Genomic DNA, 21,819 nt, shown 5'->3' with positions numbered 1-21,819 from the left:
CTGTATAAAAAGTGTGTATATGTTAAGTAATGAAAATCTATACATAAAAGTGATTATAGTAACTTAATTTCTAACTAGCAATGCAGGAGGGTTCCATTACTTAAAATCCTCACGAATAATTGGAACCAATCAGATGCTTAAGTTTTCCAAAATGTTAGTTGTGGAATGATATCTCATTGTTACTATTGGTATTTCCTTTATTACTAAAAGAACTTGAGATCCCATTAGTAGTCTTTGGTTATATAGATATTACTTTTGGTGAAATATCTGCTTAAAGACTTCTAATATTTTTCTAATGAGTTGTCTCTATGATACTGATATATAGAAGTTTTTCATTTATGCTGGAGACTAGAGTTACTCTTTTAAAAATCACTTACATGCATTCCAAATCTTAATTCTTAGTATATGCCATTTCTTTTACTTTCTTTATAGTGTGATTTTGATGAGCAAAAGTTCTTAAGTATACTTAAATGTATTGTCTAGAATATGGTTAGTATTTCCAATATTTTATATCTGAGAATATAAAAATATTTTACTAAATTGTCCTTAAAAATTTCAAAAACTTGCCTCCAACATTTCAAACTTTAATCATCAAGCAATTAAATTTGTATATAGTCTGAGGTAGTGGCTTAATTTCATTGTTATCCCAAATGGATACTTAATTTCCTAGTATCATTTATTGAAAATCTTTCTCATTAATCTAAAAAAGCACGTTTTTCATGTGTCAAATATCCATATATATGTGCATTAATTTCTCAGTCCTATATTCTGATATATTGGCCCTTTTGTCTATCTCTGAAAAATAATTTCTTTTTTAAAAATCACTGTAGATTCATAATAACTGTTGATATTAGATAGAGTGGGCTTTTTACTTGTTTATTTGACTCTTTACATTTCCTTCTAAATCTGTAATAGCTTGTTAATTTACACATGCACACCATGCTTACCTGTAAGCACAAACCCTGTTCCTATTTTAATTAGAATTGCATCAAATATACAGAAAAATTCAATGAGAATTGAAGTATTTACTATACAGTTATCTAAGCTATAAAGCAACATATTTATTTATTACAAATTTGTCTTCTGTGAAAAATTGCCCAATAAAACTGAAAGGATTCTGAGAAAAATGGGACTAGGGAAAAAACTCAAAAATATCAATGACACATAAAAAATGTAGGGGAAAAAAACAGTAGCATAATTTTGCATATATTAGGTGGTAAAAAATATGTATACTACAATAAATATGGCACTTTAACCTGAAAAGTCCTTGAAATTTATTTGTGGAAGTGGGCATCAGAGCTACCACAGATTAGGAGTAATTGTGAAGTGGTAGAAGGAAGATTATCTGAAATCAGGGGTAAAGTTTTAACACTAGATGTAGATGGGTGTGGTTAATAGCCTACTTTTCTTTAAATAAAGCTTGTTTATTTATTTTGTGTCTTTTTTTTTCCATTAAGAGACATTTTGCGTAACAATTGCTAGATTCCTGTATATTTGATATATTATGCTTTTGTAAAATATGTAAATCATTTGTATGTGTTTTTTTTAATCGGTTGTCTGTAGAGATACAATTAGTATATGAATTTTGGTTTTCTAAATCTAGTACCTTACTATTAACTTTCTCTTAATTCTAACAATTTCATGCTGAGTCTTTTGTATTACCTCTACAAAATCATGTCACTTTTAGATAATTATAGTTCTTCATTTCTGATTCCTATAATCTTTTTAGTTCTTTTAACATACAAATTAGGTATTTTGGAACAGTATAGAAAAATATTGATAGTCAACTTTCTTGTGTTTTTCCGGATCAAAAATGAAAAGTTTTTAATATTTGTTCAATAAATGTTACATTTTAAGTAGGTTTGTGATAGATATTCTTGATTAGGTTAAATATATTTCCTTCTTTTCATACCTCATTAAGAATTTTTATATAAATTCTCTTATAAAAGAGTTTTATACTTTTTGCTTATATATTAAAATAAGCAAATATTCCATCCCTAATAAATTGTGACTGCCAGCCAAGCCTTGCAATATTTAAAGAGATATAGCTGAGAATTTTCAAGTGATGAAAGACTCAATATACAGGTTGAAGAATCAGAAACATGTGAAATAAAAGTAATAACAAACAAAACAAATCTGTGATAACACAAGACCAAAACCAAATAAGTATTTTAACACGGATCCTTTCAACACTCCACGCTAAGACAAAATTCCTTGCTGTTTCTGTTTCAGCTGTCTCTGTGGATGTTCAGCCTTTCATTGCCCTAGTTTATAGGGAGAGGGTTTCTTACTTGATTTTTAATTTTGAGCAGACTCAGACTTTTATCTTACTGATATATATCTCCCAAGGCTGTTAAATTCAAAGTTTATCAGGTTTGACAATTACTTGCAGGAAAAAAAAAAAAAAAGTAGTTTCGGTGCTTTGTTAAGTGCTTTGAATTAGTGATTTTAATTGTAGTTTGCCTGCATGCTATACCCTATAGTAATTAAAAACAAAATTTTAAATTTTATTTTATTTTTAAAGATTTTATTTATTTATTCATGAGACAGAGAGAGAGAGAGAGAGAGAGAGGCAGAGACACAGGCAGAGGGAGAAGCAGGCTCCACACAGGGAGCCCGATGTGGGACTCAATCCCGGAACTCGATCCTGGGACTCGATCCCGGGGCTCCATCCAGGGCTCCAGGATCATACCCTGGGCCAAAGGCAGGCGCTGAAACTCTGATCCACCCAGGGATCCCCAAAATTTTAAATTTTAAATAGACTGTTACTTCATGAGGGTACAGTTCTTTATACTTACACTTCTCCAGTTATTTCACCTTATTCGTTTCTATTTTGAGTATTTGTAATTTCATCATTTTGCTTTTTAATGCTAATGGTTCATTTATTTATTCTTTCCTTTAAACACTTAGACATCTTAATGTGATTTTTTTTTTTTTTTTTTTTGCTTTTAAAAAGTATTGAGAATACGTGGATGGAACCAGAGGGTGTTATGCTGAAGGAAACAAAAATATTGATTACTACTTTTGCATTCACTTCTTTTTTTGTTGTTGTCTTTTTTCCAATTTAATGCATTGGAATAATTTATTTTGATTCTTTTCTGGCTCATTGTTGGCATTAGAGACAAAGAATTGTCCTTGTACTCTGCTATGCCCCTTTGTTGTTAATATGCAGTGATTTTATTATTATCATATTCTGTATAATCTGCAGAGTTTTTTCCTTGACCCTACTTGGTTTTAAAGACTTTGAAAAAATATTATGCTTTTAGATTTCTCATTTTTATTAGTTTTCAAAATGTATCTCAAATGCAGATAGAGTGTGAATATTTTTGGTTTTGGAATTTAATGATATATTTTGAATTCTGATATGTGGTCAGTTTTATAGTATAACATGGTTCTTTAAAAATAAGCTGGGAGCAGCCCGGGTGGCTCAGCACTTTAATGCTGCCTTCAGCCCGGGGCCTGATCCTGGAGACCCTGAATGGAGTCCCACGTCAGGCTCCCTGCATGAAGCCTGCTTCTCCCTCTGCCTGTCTCTCTCTCTCTTCCTCTCTCTCTCTCTCTCTTTCATGAATAAATAAATAAAATCTTTTAAAAAAATAAGCTGGTATGTTTGTGCTAAGGCTTTAGAGTGTGATACATGTTAATTAGATCTGCCTTTATCAATCATGTTAAGTTTTTTGAACAAAGAAAAGTGACTTAAAACATACTGGTAGAGTTCATTTGTTGTAGTTTATTTCTCCTGGACATATGTGGGTTTTACTTTATGCATATTGATGCTTTTATATTTACATGGTATATAACATAATACATGTTATATTATATTACATAGAACAGTAATATATATTTCTTTGGCCCTAATTCTTTCTTATTATTTTATGATATGCTTTTTCATTTGTACCATGTACTTTTAGCCTTTGCTGTTTGTGTATTTGGTATGCCAATATACAAGTCTTATATTTATCTTTAATTATGTAGATATGATTGTTCAAGAGAACTTTGCCAAGAAATGATGAAAACAAAGCATGAGTTAGCAAATATTGGAACACAAATGGAAAAAAAAAGATTCAGAGTTGAATTTACAAACAGAAGCAAAGGACTTCTAGTTTCCAGTCTAACATGTAAAAAGCTTAGAACTTGTCACTTCATCTTAACAATAAGTAAAAAGCTGAACAAACGGAAAAATCAACAACTCTTTTTAGGTCATAAGAGAAGTGAAGTCAGTGGGCAAACCACTGCCCCAATCCTTCCCTACAAATTGGAGAGATTGACAGGCAAATACAAAGAATCACAATTTACCAGAGCAGAACCAGTGCTGGGGTAGGGAAGTCTGAATTGTATTTGACAAATTGCTGGACATTTAGAGTAGATGATTCTAAGAGAGAAAACTTCAGGAGGACCCAGTCATCAGGTTGCCCCCACACTTTTGCGAGTTTTATTTCTTGGAGCTCTAGTCACAGGTTCTCACAGTGAATATCAAAAAGACACCCCCCTGCTTTCATTAGTGGGAGAGGTAAAGGAACCATTTTGAAATACACTAGAGCATTCTGTTCTTAACAAGATCTTGCCTCAGGGAAAACTTCTTTCTCAGAGCCTAATCTGTGGGGTTTTGTAAAAGCCAAATTGACCTGGAGGATGGGAAATACTTTACTCCAGTTGGCTCTATTCCTCCATATGAAAGAAGAGATATTCATCTCTAGAGCCATATAGCCTTTCATGTGGGAGAAGAGAAATGCCCAACTCCAATCCACTCCCACCATCCTGTGGGACTAGATGTGGGATAACAGAGAAGCACTGTTAAATTCACAGTTCAGAGGCTCTATATAAAGAAATATGAATAAATCTACAAAAATAAAGGTATTACAGAATGTATAAGTGATGGTAAAATTAAAATTTGTATTTTTCTTATTCATAATTGATCTAACAGAAGAGTTTCCTTAAAGTAATAATAGCAACAATATATACAAATATATATATGTATGGAGAGAGAGAGAATGTGTGAACATGTGTGCATGAGAAAGCACTCATGGAGAACTTAAAAAATATTTTAAACTAAGTGAAAATGAGAACACAATTTACCAAAATTTGTGAGATGCATGAAAGCAATGCTTATAGGGAAATATATAGAATTGAATGTACTAAGAAATAAAGACATCTAAAATCAATCATTCAAACTTCCACATAGGAAACCAGAAAAAGAAGAGCAAAATGAATCCAAATTAAGCAAATGAGAAAATTATAAAAATTAAAGCAGAAACCAATGAAATTGAAAACTAGAAATCAATGGATGAAATCACTAAAACAAAAACTTATTCTTTGAAAAAATTCATAAAATTCATAAGCTTCTTAGGCTATGTAAAAGATCAGAAGTTTTTCACCATTTTCCTCAGTAAGGCAAATAGAATTCCCTAATATAGTTTGGGGATTGAGAGAAGTTCAGGCTGAGGTGCAGTTTTGGTAATATTCTTGTACTTCCAGTTTACCCAGCTGTTTGGGAATAATGCTTCAGGTTAATCAAGAGCTTTGTGGTTCAGTGTGCTCCTCTCTGTCATGGGTACTAAATGTTAATGCTTTTCTCTTTAGAACAGTGGACTATCATTATTTACCTCCCTCTTCTTTTTTGAGCCTTTGTGTTTTCATTTGCAGTCCCCTTCTCTGTGGAGCATGAGTATTGGGTAACTGTCAAAAAAGGAGAACAAGAATTATGTCAGGGATAGTTCTTACCTTTATCTTTTCATTAACAGTTCTATCCTTTAAATTTCTAATTCTCTTTCTTTAGTTTTATTATTTCACCAAAATATCTTTTGACCTTAGTACCTACAGTGGTGGCACATATGTGTGTGTATTTAATATATAAATTTTATACAGTCATTACATATAAAATACATGTATATATAATACACATGTAAATAATCTGGATTTTCTAGTTTTTTCTCACAAAGACTAGGAATCTGCCATCTGCCAGAGGCAGATATATAACTTGAAAGCCAAATTCAGTAGTGTGTGTATGTGTGCATGTACAAATCTGTGTGTGTATGCATACAAACTTCAATACATATACGTCTTTTTATGTGATAAATTTTATAATCAGATACATTGCAAGCTTTTTGAAAAATATGAAATTCTACATTATAAATATATTGTACTTGTTTCCACAATTTTAATAATTTTGGCTGATAAGCCAATCTTCCCTGTTTTCCAAGTTCTCGACATTAAAGATGTTTCTTTCCTCTGACTTTACCATCTCCACAGACATACAATCTGTTTCCAACTTCAGTCCATTTTATATCTATGTCTTGCTCATTTCACACTTACTGTTACTGCCATTTACCTAATTTACTCTTATTTCTTCTTATTGATTACTTTAGTTGCTTTGTAATTGATCACTTCTGAATAGTTTTTTTTCCTCTCTCTCTACTACAATCTACTGTATGCCTTACTGCTAGGAAAAACTTTCCGAGACACTACTAATATAATTTAATCCCCAAACTAAAATAAAAGGAAAAGTCTGAGTATTCCCATTTAAAAACTACAGCCAAAACAATATGTTTTAAAATCCTTAGCCTCACTGTCAAGGTTATAAATAACTGTAGCCCTATGTACCTTTGCAGATTTAATATTTACCACAAACATTTTATTAAAACTACAAATGCTCAGTTCTTTACCCTTTTTATAACTTTGACTTCCATTTCTTTTTTTTTTTTAATTTTTATTTATTTATGATAGTCACACAGAGAGAGAGAGAGAGAGAGAGGCAGAGACACAGGCAGAGGGAGACGCAGGCTCCATGCACCGGGAGCCCGACGTGGGATTCGATCCCGGGTCTCCGGGATCGCGACCTGGGCCAAAGGCAGGCACCAAACCGCTGCACCACCCAGGGATCCCTTGACTTCCATTTCTGTTGGCTTGTGGTACCTTTCACTATTTTTATGTGTATAAATCCTATTCAGCATACAAAGTTTAGTTCATATGCTATCTTCCTCATACAGTTTTCTCAAACTACATGTAGTGAGTAGGGAATCTAACAAATATTGTTTAATCTCTATTGCCAGATATTGTGCTATGCCCCTTCATGTAAGTGATGACATTTCAAAACAACAGTTCAAGTTAAATATTGTTATCTTGTGCAATTTTTTTTTAGAGTCATATGACCCTAAAAGAAACACAACTTCTTATTCAAGGGTGCAAAAAGCAATCTATGGCTAGGATTCCCTTCGAACACAAAGTTATCTAATTACACAGCCCTACTTTCTTCATTTCTTTGCATGCTCTCTACCTCATGAAATTATTCCACCTTTAGTTTTTGTATGTATTATTTAAGTATATTATCTTAATTACATACTGCATAACCATCTGTATGTATATCTGAAATTTGGTCCTTTGGGAAAATCTGATTTTGTTTTCCTTTCTCTATGCTCTCAGCAGGTATTATAAAAGTTATCCTGCATTATCTCCACCAGGTATTAGAAAAGTTATCCTGCATTATCTCCACCAATATCATCACCACTACCATCATCACTCAGCTTGATTGATCTTATATCTGGCATATTCAAAGTCATGCTAAAAGTGCTTAAAAGTGGCCCAGCTATGTCTGGGGATAAAATGTTTTTATGTTGGAAATTTAAATTCAATAAAATAGAAAAAACTATTTTAAATTGATATTTTAAGTGTGAATTTTTTTTTTTTTTTTTTGCTTGTGGAAGAGTGTTATCATCTACAATTGAGATTTCTTTTTCTTTTAAAACAAGGGAAATAAATATAAAGTCTTTGTATTTTTTTTTTCTTAAGGGCATCCTCAGATGAAAAAGCAGTAAGTTATACCTGAGGCTCCAACTCTAGCACTTAGAGTTTAAATCAGAGAGGCAGCCTGAAATGAAAATCCCAGGCAGTGCTGTGACTTGTCTTGCAGCATCAGCCTGACCTCAATGTAAATTGGTTTTTAGATGGTGGGGACAAATGAGAAAACTTGTGAAGAAGTTAAGAAAACACAACTTTTACCTAGAAGAAGATTCCCCGTGGGAATACATTTAAATCTTTTGAAAACTATACCTGTCTACTGTTTATGAAACACAAAAAGTGGTCTGCCTCAGCCATTATTGTCTCTGCTTTTAATAGATGTCACTCTGCCAGGAGTAGGACATATTTGTATATGCTGGTTTTAAGCAGGGTTAGGGGGTAAAATTTGAGTTCATCATAATAACACTGTTCCATGCATTATGTGGCAGAAAGAGAATAGAAAGTCTGTTTGAGAAAAAATCCTGGGGTGTTCCTCACCTGTTTGCTGCAGAAGCCTGTCATTCATAGAAGTGGAAAATATTGGTATTAATGACAAATAGAATATGGCACAGAATATAACCTTGATTAGAGAATCACCTGATAAGAATTACAACACAACTAATGTAAGTATTTCATTAGGGATCGGGCAATGAAAAATACTTTGCAAATATTTATAAAGACTTATGCAAAAATTAAAGAAGGTGAACTAACATTATTATGCACCACTAATTTTCCAGATACTTTATATGAATTTTTACTTCGTTTTCCTACAACAGTGAGGCATGATTTGACTTGACTTTACTAATAATGTCATTGAGAGTCACAGAAGTTTTTAAGTTTACAAATAATAATAGTATGTAAAATACTTAAAATTCAGTGTTGGCTCTTTCCAGAATTCAATAACTATCTAATAATCTAAAAGAGAACACGAAACTCTTAAAAACATCACAAATGGGATTAGGAGAGTAGGATCCAAAGCCTGGTTTTGACCTAACAGGTGATGTGTGCATTAACCTTATTTCACAGAAATTGTTTCATTATGTGTATAGTTAAGGAGAGGGTAGTCATATATTCAATACTGTTAAACATGCATTATATATTTTAATCACAAAAGAATGACTACTCTTCTTTTACAATTGTGAGAATTAAGATGTGGAAAGTTTGTATAACTGGGAAAGCATAGCCAGTGAACTCTAGAGTCAGATTTCCAGCCCAAGTATGTTAAAGAACAAAAGCCACATCATTTCTGTTATGTTTTTGTTACTTGCTGGAGGAATCGGGATAATTTCTGATTATTTATGCAATATAGGGAATATATAATGTCAGCACAGTTTTGGTAGCCAAGCAGCAAACATACAGATATGTTTAGCTGCAATCTAGCACTAGTGGTGGGAAAGCAAACCATTGTTGGAAAAGTTCTGGGAGCTCAAAATAATGGCAGTTACTTAAATCCTAATATGTCCACATATGTGCTAAAATCACTAGAGAGCAACAAGAGGAACAGATCAGATTGCAAAAATCCCCCACTTTTCCTGAAGAAAAAAAAGGAACAATATTTTCTGAGGGCATGCAGAGTGAATTCAAGCAGGCATATTCAAAGGGGAGGTGACTTAGAAGAGGAATAAGGCAAGAGATATTTCCTATTTTTCTGGCTCTTATTCTTAGGGCAAACCATAGTGAATTGCATAGGGTTCTAATTTCACAGTGGAAAAAACAGTCTTTTAGGAATGAAGAACAAAAAAACAAAAAAACAAAAAACAAAAAAAACAAAAAACAAAAAAAAGAAAAAGAAAAAGAAGAAGAACACGGACCATCCAGCATGGCTAGGAAGTGAGAGAGAAGTCCCAAAGGGAAGAGCCATTTTAACTCATACAAGATTTGGACAGATTTTAAAAATTTTAGGATTGCAAAAAATTACATATGCATGAGACAGAAAATTACAGTCCAGATAAGTATAAAAATAATGAATGAAGATTTGGGAAGATATCCAAGTGAGAGTTCATAATTTGAGTTTAAAAAATTTGATTGCCTGCCAAATAGCAAAAAACCAAACTGGTAGACTATAACTGAATCCAGAATTTCCACTGTGTAACTTTCACATTGTACAGGATATAATCCAAATTATTATACATTTGAAGAAGAAAGAAAATGTGACCTTGAGGTGACCTAGATGCTGGAATTAGCAGCAAGTATTTTAAAGCAGCTAAAATAACCATGCTCAATGCTGTAAAGGAAACTGTATTAAAAAAAATAGAAGATTATGGCAAATACAAAGAAATTATAAAAATAAATTAAAAATTCTACAAATGAAAAAGTATAGTATCTGTAATAAAATTTTAATGAGTGAGACTAATAAAATAATAAATATAACAAAGGAAAAAATCAGTGAGTTTGAAGACAGATAAATAGAAATTATTTAATTTGAGCAAGAAGCAGAGAGAATAGAGAAAAAAAAGTTTTAAAAAGAAATAAATTTAGACTCAGAACCTATTTGACAATATCTAATGGAAGGTTTAATATGTGTGTTATTGGCAGCCCAGAATAGGAGAAAAGACATAAAAAGGGTTTAAAAATAATAATTGAAAAAAAATGGTAGAGAATTTACGAAATTTTAGTGAAAGATTTAGAATTATTGATTCAAGAAGCTAAGCAAACTGAAGCCAGATGTATGTATGTATGTGTATGTATATATATACACATGTATATATGTATATATATATATGAAGATTTATTTATTTATTTATTTATTTATTTATTTAAAATCTGGTTGAGTTCTTTGTCTTTATCATCAAAATCCTGATTTTCCAACCTCTTGCTCAGTTCTCATCTTGCTACAAGTTCCTTCTAATTATATTTCTAAATATATGACAGTGTAACCCCTTTTCTCAAGAAAGTTCCGTGTCTGTTGCCCATAGAATAAAATATTTAATGGCAAATAATTCCTTTCTTCTATCTGCTTCTATGGTATTTCATTTTCATCATTTTTGGGGCCAAATTTTTGTTTTTTGAACTTGTGTTCATGATAAACTATATTGATTAAAGCAACTGTGCTTTTTTATTGAACTATTTTTCTCTTGTTAAAGCCAGACATAATTCTCAAAACTTCAGTAGCTCTAAAGCATTCATATTTGTAGGGCAATTCAATACCTGTAGAAATGTAGTTTACATAATTCTTAAGACTCTTTTGTAGTCAGTGAATGTGAGAAAAAGGACAAACAGTAGCCAAAACGGTATATAAATCATCAGGTCTTGCCTACAAAAGAGAACACGCATAGTCCAGTCTTACCTCGTTGCTGTGTGAAAGCATAGGCTGTAAGATCCAAAGAAAGACTTGAATACTTGAAATATGAGACATTGAATGCTTCATTCTATTCATTTCCAAATACAATGCCCACATTCCTTTTAATTATTTTACATCAAGATGCAATAAGAAAGGCATAGTGTGAGCATGAGATTTTTAGTCTGGAAACATGGACACAAATCCATTGTATAGTAATATTGTGAATTTTGGCAAATTGTCTGACATTTCTAAGCTCCAGTTTCCTATCTAATCTATCAAATGAAGAAAATAGTAATTCCTTCCAATTTGTTAGGCTAAACTGTAATAATGTATATAAATTTGTTCACTGTGTGTTTGTGTGTGTGTGTTTTGTAAATTTAAGCCATGTATCACATCTACTCTCACTCCCCTTTTACCAGCTCCCGGATCCCTGCTTCCTACTAGACTTCTGGAATACTAAGAGACAAAAGATTTCCTTTCTATCATGAGATGTAAACATCTAAATATCAATAAATCACTTTGACCAAAAATACTGAAAAAAAGATTTGCTTTTTAATTTACTCTTGAGAAATTAAGTAATCTTTGTTATATGGACATGATTGAAATAACAAGCAGAAAAAATGTAGGAGGAATGTCTTAGGTGTGTCAAAAGTAGCTACTGAAAGTATCATATTACTGTTCTAAACTTTGTGACTATTGTGGTCTTTGCCAGTCTTTTAATTTTTAAAATCATTTTGTTTTTCTCATTGATAAAAATTCATATGTCATAGCTTAATATTTGTAGTTTGAGTTAGATTCAGGATACACAAAGTCTGCATCAGTCCCCTTTTGAGAGCAAAAGATTTTCCTTATGGGGGAGATAAAAAAAACTGTTTTTTGTCTTAGGAAAGTTTATTATCTTCTTTCATCTTTTGTGTTCTCATTGGTAAAATCACAAAATAGTCCCTTAGCACTTTACAGATTTGATATCCAAATATTTGAAAAAATAAAAGGCAACTTTAATCCTTGAGTACATGTTAATTATAACTTGAGGTGAGACTAGGCTCCGGTAATTATTTCAGACACTGACAGCATAGCATGGAGATAAGAGGATGCATCATCTCATGTTAAACAATAAAATGTTCTTTTATTTTAAGGTAGCTCTTATGGCTTGCTTGTTAGGAGACAAAAATTATGAACTGATTCTGTAGTACTGGGTTTCTGCTAATACTTCTATATCCTCTTATAATCATTGATATAAACTTGAGAGGCAGGGAGGGCAGAATTATGGAGTCAAGGTCATTCAGAGCGAAGTGTGTGGAAGGATATGGATTCAGTGTCTTCTAGATCACCGATCTTGACTATTGGCAAAGAGCGTTTGTATGTTCAGATGAGATGTATCATCAAAAGACAGTTACACGTGTACTTTCTATGTAGAATTTGTGGCAACAAGTTATTCAAGACTCAGTAGCAGAAATTTCACCAATAACAGATACATAGTAGACTTAACCGGAGAGAAGAAAAGTGGCAAATATACTCCATAAATCAGTATATCATTGACAAAGACTATACTGTTTGGTATGCAAAAAATATTTAGACAACTAGTTAAATGTTTCGACTCTCTTAACTTTTCAGCCTTTCAGATATGCAATGTGACTGCATTTGTGATGGAAAACTACTACATGTATCTTTATACTACTACATGTATCTTTTCTCAGATTTAGAAAAGAAAGTAAATCCATCTGTTTACTGTCCCTCAGAATTATAGTCTACTCTTTATAACTGTGCTCCATTGAACACTAGTACCTGATAAGATATTGATGGGTATTCCTACTTTGTATAGCAAGATACATATAATTGAATGATCAAAATTTCTCTGTACTAATATTGACACAAAATCCCTCTGTCTTCCAACTAAGGATCATTCTTTTGTCTTTTGGAATAATTTATGCTCCTTTCCTTTATCTGAAAATATTTTTATTTATGCCATAGTGGACATTTTTGTTGTTCCCTCAGCATATATTTTTTTTTTCCCTCAGCATATATTCATCACCATCTTGAGTAGCAACCATGGTCATTAGATGAAGTTGACCATCAGTGAGTCCTTATATTCTAAGCCATCATGATTGCCTATCCTCCGTGTTTCATCTTAGTCCATGTCATTGTCATCTCATTTCTGGTCTCTGGTCTCTTGTCTCCTAGCTGTGTGTCCCACTTCTCTCTGTCCTTATTAGAATCCATTCTCCAACAGCCTTCCAAAATCACTAATCATATTATGTTACTTTTCTGTTTCAGTTGTGCACAAATGAAATTCTATAACTGTATTGCATTTCCCTGTGAATAGAATCTAGTATTTTTTCATGGTTTATAAAAACCCCATTGTAATCCAATTTTTCTTTATTTCTCTAGACTTTAATAACCCACATTTGGATCATTATTCTGTGGTCACCTCAGCTTCCTTTTCTTCTCCTAAACAACTAAATTTTTATCTACATCTAGGACATTTGCCCTTTTACCTAAAAATCTCTTCCTGCAGCATTTCACCAGGCTAATCCAACCCCTTTCGGTACATCAACCAAATGTAATTGTTTTAAGAGTGCCATCACACACTAGTATCACTGAAGTACCCACTCCAAGGTACTCTATTCTTGTTGACCAGTTTATTTCCTTTATGTAACAAAGCAAATAATGATCTCATTTGTTTCTTTACTTTTTCTTTGTTAAATATCTACCCCAATGGAATGTGAGCTGCATAAGTATAAAGGCTATTTCTATCTTCATTACTGCTTTAAAATAAGTATTTGAACAGTGGCTGCCATGTTAGAACTGCCCATCACATAATTATTAGATGGTGAATCAACGACTTGAACTTGCAAATAATATTTTATTATTATTTTCAGTCATCAGCATTAAATAACAAGTATCATTGCATATTGTATAGAGGACAATGGTAATAGTAGAGAGCGCTTTGAGTAACATGCCACAAAATATAAAAGAAACTGTTTTCAGTAACATCATCAGAGTAGCATTTAGTATGACATACTGAGATAATCACCTATTCCATTTGACTTTCCTGACTACTCTAGCCTATAATAATCCTTAGCAGTGAGCATTTAGTAGCCTTTATTGAGTATATAGCTCATTTGACATATCACAAATTGTTGTATGGAATCAAACACAGTAACTTAAATTGCGGTCTCATTTATACTTTTTTCACGTTAATAAGAAAATGTGATATGTGAATATCTTGCTTCTTATGAGCTATTATAACTTTCCAGAGGGTGATGAGGCATAGACAGTGCTAATTGCTGTTTAGTAAACAGTAATTACACCAGTGCACATTTAGGTACTTCTTTGGTAGAGTAAGTGCTTATAGTTTTCTGGGGGACCTGTCTTCACTTCTTTTGGCCATAAGATCCCTTCAAGGAAAAAATATTTTCATATCTAGCTGTGTCCCAGAATCATCATTTCCTTCTTTTCTGGTTCAGAAAAAAAAAAAAAAAGAACAGAGGATAACTTAAAGTTCTACACTTGGCAAATATCTCTTGACTCACACTAGACATTGTGGTAGACTTTGAAGATACAGCAGGGAACAAACAGATGAGCTCCCTATTGGAATATCCGTCATATCCAGTAGATACAAAAGAAACAACTGAACACATAAATGAGATAAACAGAGTTCTTCATATATTTTGAAGGTAAATCTGAAATGGTCACTGTTGTTGAGCTGACAGATGGGGAGGCGGTGGATGGGGAATCCAGGCTTTAATAAACTCATCTTATAAGGAAGCCAAGTTGGCTTGTATAATAAAGATTGACCTAGAAGAAAAAATAAAAATCTATGTGGACTGAGTTTGTGAGCAAGTTTAAGGTGATCTGGGATTTAGGATGAGAGGTTTCGATTAGCTGCTATGAGAACAAGAGGGAGATCATGTACTTCTGAGTTGTGCAGTGTAATAAAAAATACTATTTTCTTCTTTTTTCAGCAGAAACTGCCATAAAGATATAAATTTCTTCTCAAATGTCTTTGGTTACAGTAGCAATGTTCTATTGAGTATGGCACAAAGCCTAAACATTGAGTTAGTTCATTCTTGGCATAGTGGCTGACAGGAAATACTCAATAAGTTGCTCCTTATTCTCTTGTTTCATTTCTCTGGCTTTGACTATGACTTAAATAACCATTGTTACTTATAGTTAAAAGCTTGCAAAGCCATGTCATTGAATATTCCTTCATTCCTCCCCCTGCCTTCTAGCTTTCTCTCTCTCCCTATTGACATCCACCCACAAACTATTCTTATTTCCTCCCTCCTTTCTTAGAAATGTATATGTATCAAGCTCTTACAATGGATTAAGTAAGATAAATTCCCAGGGACATTAAAATAATAACTGGAATTCCTTCATAGATCTTACTTTTGAACCTTCCAAGGTCTTCACTATTTCTTTTAAACCAACAATATCCCGGCATTGTCTCAAAGGTCCTGTTACATTTTCTATATATAGTTTGCTATAGTTTCTCATAGCAAAGCTAAATTGATAAGTCTAATTTCTAAAGTCATCATTTTCTCCTTCTTTAAAGGATGAATGTATTATTGACCTTGTTTTCTCCTTGGTTTTGATATTTTATGGATGTGTCAATACATCCTGTCTAGAACATCTCAGGAGCCCTTCCCTCCTCAAAACTGAACATTACAATGCTGTGGTCTCTCTATATATGTTTATGGGTGGGATGTGGGAATAAAACAGAGACCCAGTTTAATAAGCTGTGGCAATACAGTAGGCAAGAGACTGAAAACATTGTCTATGTATTTTAAGATTTTTCTTTATAGAAACTTTATCTTATAGATGATGAAATGAAAGCATGGGAAGATTAGGCAATATTGAATTATCAGGTTAGGATCAAGTTGGTTTTTAAGAAGAAAGTTAATTTTTCCTCCAGTCTCTGCTCCCATTTTGTGGAAATAAGAGTTGCTCCACTAATTATATTTAAATCAATATAATTATTTATTTAATAGCTTCTGGTAGTCATCCCTCATAACTAGGCATGAAAAGCTTAGTTTATACCTTGAATTGTGTTCAGTTCTAAGGGGAAATAAAAAGATAATATGATATATATCTTTGCCTTCTTGAGGTATCCTGATTCATTCTTCTGCCTTTAAAGTAGATCCTGTTAAAATATTTCAATGTGTCTGTCCGTGTGTGTATTTCATTGTGGTGACATCAAGAAGTGTGGATTCCATAAACTCTTCCAGTGCTTCCTCTAAATGTTTAAAAATATTCAATAAATGCACAAAACACTATAGAAGGAGCTGTTATAATGGTGTTTCCGGAATAGCTTTATCCCTATGTGGGTGGTATTTAGTATGGCATCTGAACTCCCCAAGCCTTGTTTTCCTTATCTCTAGAATGGAAATATTTTGACTGGACGATATTGAAGGTTTCTGTAAGATTGTATTAGAGTGTCTGCTCTATCTATCTTCAATCCTACAAGCATCGATTTAGGTGAAGGCTATGAGTTCATACTAGGTTTTCAGTGGAAAGATAGAGCAGATTATTTTCTTTCAAAATTACAGCCTTGGGGGGGGGAATAATGCATGCAATTTTGAGACCAAGATTCTGGATTTGTGAAGGAAATATATTAATAAACACAAGCTTTAATCAGTTTGGTCAATAAAATACTCCTTTACTTAAGTGGAAGACAGTTTTGTGAGTAGTAAGCAATGATTTAAAGTTTTTGAGATGGCAATAGTGATTTTTTTTTCACCTGAACCTCTACAAAATCTTCCCTCTGAGACTTTAAATTACAGCAAAGCAATACACTACTCTGCATTTTCTAGATATAAAATTAGCCTTGTATCTCTGATGATTTTTAAAAGTATGTAACAGAGGAAATCTAAATGAAGAGTTGATATTCCTTGTATAAGCATTTCTCTTTGATATGAGAAAAACCTTAGTCATTGTATCGACTAAACATGTAGGACATATCTCAATCTCATTTCAGCTTGAACTTGGTGTTAAGGTGTTTGCTACAACTATTACCTTATTTTTTCCCTTTTTTTCTGAAATTTGGCACCATTAGCTAATTGTAATTAACTTTAAAGTCCTTAACTCTTTAGGATAGCAATTTAAAAGCTAGATCAAAATACATTTGAAACTAAAATTGCTTGATAAATATAAGCATCACTTTAAAAGGAATCTGTGCACAAAATAAATGTTAAAAACAAAAGGAAAAGGAAGAAAAACTTGGAATATAAACAGAAACAAACAAACAAAAAAAAACAGAAACAAGTGAACCTAACTGCATTTAATATGAATAACCCAGCTACACTGAAAGAAAGGGGAAAAAAAAGATCTATATAGCATCTGAATACAGTATTTTAGCTACAAAACTATCTATATACAATAATTGTAGAGAACTTTGTTAGCAGAGTTGTTTTTCTCAATGTTATGGGTTAAAATTTCTGAAACACTCTCTGTATATTCTAGGACTGGGTATGTAAGTAAGTAAGTAAATAAATAAATAAATAAATATACTGTGGATAAAGGAATTTGTGGTTTCTCACTTTGGAGAAAGAAGTGACAAATAAAGAGAGGAAAGCCAGAATAAATCCTTTGATGCTGAAATGAAGTTAGCAATTACTATGACTTCATGGTTATATATATATATATATATATATATATATATATATATACACACACATATATATATACATATATATACATACACACATATATATGTAGATATTTAAAATATAAATATACATATACATAGGATATAGTATATTTTATAGGACATATGTGAATAGATATGCATATATATTTGTATATGTGTGTATATATATATATATATATATATATATGACATAGCGTGTGTGTGTGTGTATACTTTCTGTCACCAAAATGTTGTCCCCTATTAGCTTCCACTGATATTCCTTGCTTGTTTAATGATTACTATGGAGGTTCAAAAAATGGTGATTTTCTAATTCTATCATTTATTCCACAGTTACTATTTACTAATTGGTTGTTTACTATAAAAAGAGGAGATTTGGGACACGTGGTGGCTCAGTCAGCTAAGTGTCTGACTCTTGATTTTGGCTCAGGTCATGATGTTGTGGTTGTGGAATCAAGCCCCTGCATCTGGTCCAGGCTCAGTGTAAAGTCTCCTGGTCGCTGTTCTTCCCCCTCTGCCCCTTCCTCTGCTTGCACAAGCATCCGTGTGTGCACATAAACTCTTTCTCAAATAAATAAAATCTTAAAAAGGGAAAAGGTAAAAATATTCTATGTAGATTCATATTCTACTTCTGTCTCCTAAAAGAGCCCATAAATCGTCAAATCCTAGTAGCAATGAACACACCTGATGCCTTTATCTTTTTTCTGTGTACCATTCTCTACTAACTATAAGCAGAGGTTCTTGAGAAATGGACTGGCAAGTTTACATTGTATTAATATATTCAGGAAAGGATCAATATATATTAAAACCAAGATATAAAAGTTTGAAGAGAAAATAGGATCTTTACATGATCTTAAAGTGTTTCCCCTAATAATGACTTTTAATGGAGATATCTGGCACAAACTAACTTAACTCAGTAATCAGAGTTAACATGACCAATAATGGAACAAAGCACATCATGTACCTTCCAAATATGATAGATTGAGAAGAACACAATAGCATTTCTGTGGTTGGTACTCCAGCTGAAAATGCATAATCTAAATATAATCATGAGGAAGTACCAGACAAGTCCAAATCAAAGGCCACTCTACAAAGCAAAGCCTATACTCCTCAAAAGTGTCAAGCTTTACCACTCTTCAGTTAAACAAAACAAAACAAGGCTCCTCAGAGAAATAGTTGATTCAAGTGCTGGGCCAGGGAATATTAAGATAAGCCTGGAAATTCTTTTACTGCCAGAAACAAACAGTGAATAAAACACAGTGATAGAGGTATATCAAAGGGATACAAGAGGCAATCAGAAGAGCTTCCAATAGCCAAAGGCAAAAATTTCTGAGCATCTAAATAAATAATGTGGCATTGGATAATAACCTAAAATAAAATAAATATTCATGAGTTAATACTAATATACATAAATGGTTAAATAAATAAATACATGTGGAGAATAGACCAATCTCTGTATTGGAGTACTATATATGTATGTAAATACTTTGCCCTCCAGGAGGTAGAATACAGATCTTTCTGAATTTACAATGGGGTTATGCCCCAATAAACCCTTTGTAAATTGAAAATATCCTAAGATGAAAATACATTTAATACACTTAACCTACCAAACATGATAGGTTAGCCTAGCTTACCTTAAATAGGCTCTGAACCACTTATATTAACCTACAGTTGGGCAAAATCATCTAATACAAAACCTATTATAATAAAGTGTTGAATATCTTCTGTACTTTATTGAATACTGCACTGAAAGTGAAAAACAGAATAATTGTATAGGTACAGAATGGTTGTACGTATATGGGTTGTTTTACCCTTGTGGTCATGTGGCTGACTGGGAGCTGTGTCTTACTGTCACCACTGAGGGTGATGAGAAAGTATTACATTGCATTCCACTAGCCCAAAATTCAAAATTCAAAGTACTGAATGGAGACACATTAGCATGTTGCTCTGTGCTACTAAATGTGTATCTCTTTAGCACCATTGTATGTTGAACCATTGTTAAGTCATAAGTCAGGGACCATCTGTACAATTTTCTACTTCTTAAGTATGGGTTATACACAGAAATTGTTTCCAGAGAGTACCATATAGAAATTATGTGTATGTGTGTCCATGTACATGGGAGTACACTTTTATACTCTTTACAGTTTTACACTCTTATAGTGGAGAGATCTTGCAAACGCTATCATAGCCAATGATCAAGGTTAACATTAACAGCAATAATTCATCTTGTTCCCTTAAGTGTACTCTCAATATTATGTAGGGCAACTTTACTTCCATTCCTCCTATAAAAATTGCACATTAGATAAACCCAAATTGAAGGACTTTACAAAATATATGACCATTATCTTCAAAATTATCAGGATCATTAAATATACAGTAAATCTGAGGAACTGTCATAATTTGAGAAGTCTGAGACATGATAACTAACTATAATGTCTTATCATGGAGGGTATCCTGGGATAGAAAAGGGACATTAGGTAAAACCTAATGAAATCTTAAAATTTATTATCTAGTTAATAATAATGCATCAATATTGGTTCACTGGCTATACCAACTTTATCATACTTCCGTAAGATCTTAACAAAGAAAACTGGGTATGGGACATATAAGAACTCTCAATCCTATCCTTGTGACTTCTGTAAATCTATAGTTATACTAAAATGACATTTGTTTTTCAAAAATATATGTCAAAGTCATGAAAGACAAGGGAAGGCTAAAGAACATTTTACATTATAAGAATAAAGAGACATGCAATGCACGATTCTGGATCCAACTCTCTAGCAGATTTTTTTTTTCCTTTCCCAATAAATGGCATTTTAAGGAATAATTGGAAATTGGAATAGTTTACATAAAAACAAGTGATTTCCCTGTGATTACCTTAGGCTTTGAGGTTCAGAACATTCAAGGCTAATCCAAGATCAGGTTCCTTGTGTCAATCTACACTCCCATTGCAATCAATGAAACAAAACACAAGTAGCCCTAATTTGGCTTGTAAATCACTATTTGTAAATAAAATCTTGATCATTTTTGCCAGTTCATCAATGTAGCTCAGATCCCAGAGAACACTTTTTAATTTCATTGAATTGCTGGACAATTTCCCATACTGGAGAGTACACTTCTCTTTATGAAGCTGTCTTGTGTCCACAGGATTCTTCTGAGAGCCAGTGGTAGTGAGAGGAGCCTCTGTCATAATGCAGCAGATCTCTTCCCACCTGATTCAGCACTGGAGATCTGGAAATGGCTAACACATTGGCTAACTAACTCAAAATTGGCCCACTTTAAAAATGTATTCAGAAAACCAGGCTGTATTTGAAATCTGTTCCCTGAATATAATTCCTGTCTCTGTATTGTTCTCCTATCAGTACAATTCTTAGAACTAAATATGAAAGGGCAATCATCCTATAGCAAACTAAGGTGTAAAGAATAGATTTTCTAAGGACAAGTAGATTAAACATGTTAGTTTCTTCCATCGTGGGTATTCAGAAACATTTGAAATGTTGGGCAATACTACCCACCAAATATGTTAGTTCTTTTATTCCATTTTTAATCTTCATAATTGCTACTTGAAGTGTTGCCCTAAGCAAAGCTGGAGTATTGCTCTGATGGAATAAATGTATATAATTATTCCAGAGCCTCACCCAGAGAGATGGATAATTAGTTGCCTGAAAAAAGAACCCATGAAGTTATCAATCGCTGATGAGAACAAACAGGAGAGCCATTCTTCAGGTAAGCCCTAGACTGGACTCATGTCTGAATCCAGTTCTTTTCATTCTTCCATTGAACAATAATATACTTCTCACGGGTTCTCTCAGCATTCCTGTCACTTAGGATATTTGATCTTTCTAATCTTCTAATGTCCTGGTTGTTAGAATACTCCATTCTCAAAGGACTGACTGAGGGAATATGGGTGTTTACACAAGAAAAAAATATTTTTTAAAAACTGTATGTGTTTGTATTTATAGGAGATTAAAACTGATAAGTGAAATGTATGATAAGTTAGATCAAAATTAAATAAGGTAAATTTACACTCTGGGTGACATTGGAGAGGTTTTGGAGGCAAACCTTTCTAGAAGGTCTGTTCTTGGTTTCCCCCACCCCCAGTCACCAAAAATAGAGCATT

The 21,819-nt window shown here is 32.8% G+C and overlaps 1 long non-coding RNA gene across 1 annotated transcript in view; it reads left to right on the top strand.

Moving 5' to 3' along the window:
• LOC140615598 (uncharacterized) overlaps positions 1-21,425 on the top strand; it is a 33,925-nt gene extending 12,500 nt beyond the window's left edge. The window contains exon 3 of the long non-coding RNA XR_012016094.1: positions 21,330-21,425. This is a non-coding gene — a long non-coding RNA (uncharacterized lncRNA). The remainder of the gene's footprint in view (positions 1-21,329) is intronic.
• The last annotated feature ends 394 nt before the right edge of the window (positions 21,426-21,819 follow it).

Source organism: Canis lupus, chromosome 23 (genome assembly GCF_048164855.1).
Source record: "Canis lupus baileyi chromosome 23, mCanLup2.hap1, whole genome shotgun sequence".
Lineage (NCBI taxonomy): Eukaryota > Metazoa > Chordata > Mammalia > Carnivora > Canidae > Canis > Canis lupus.
This window is presented reverse-complemented; position numbering and strand designations above follow the sequence as displayed.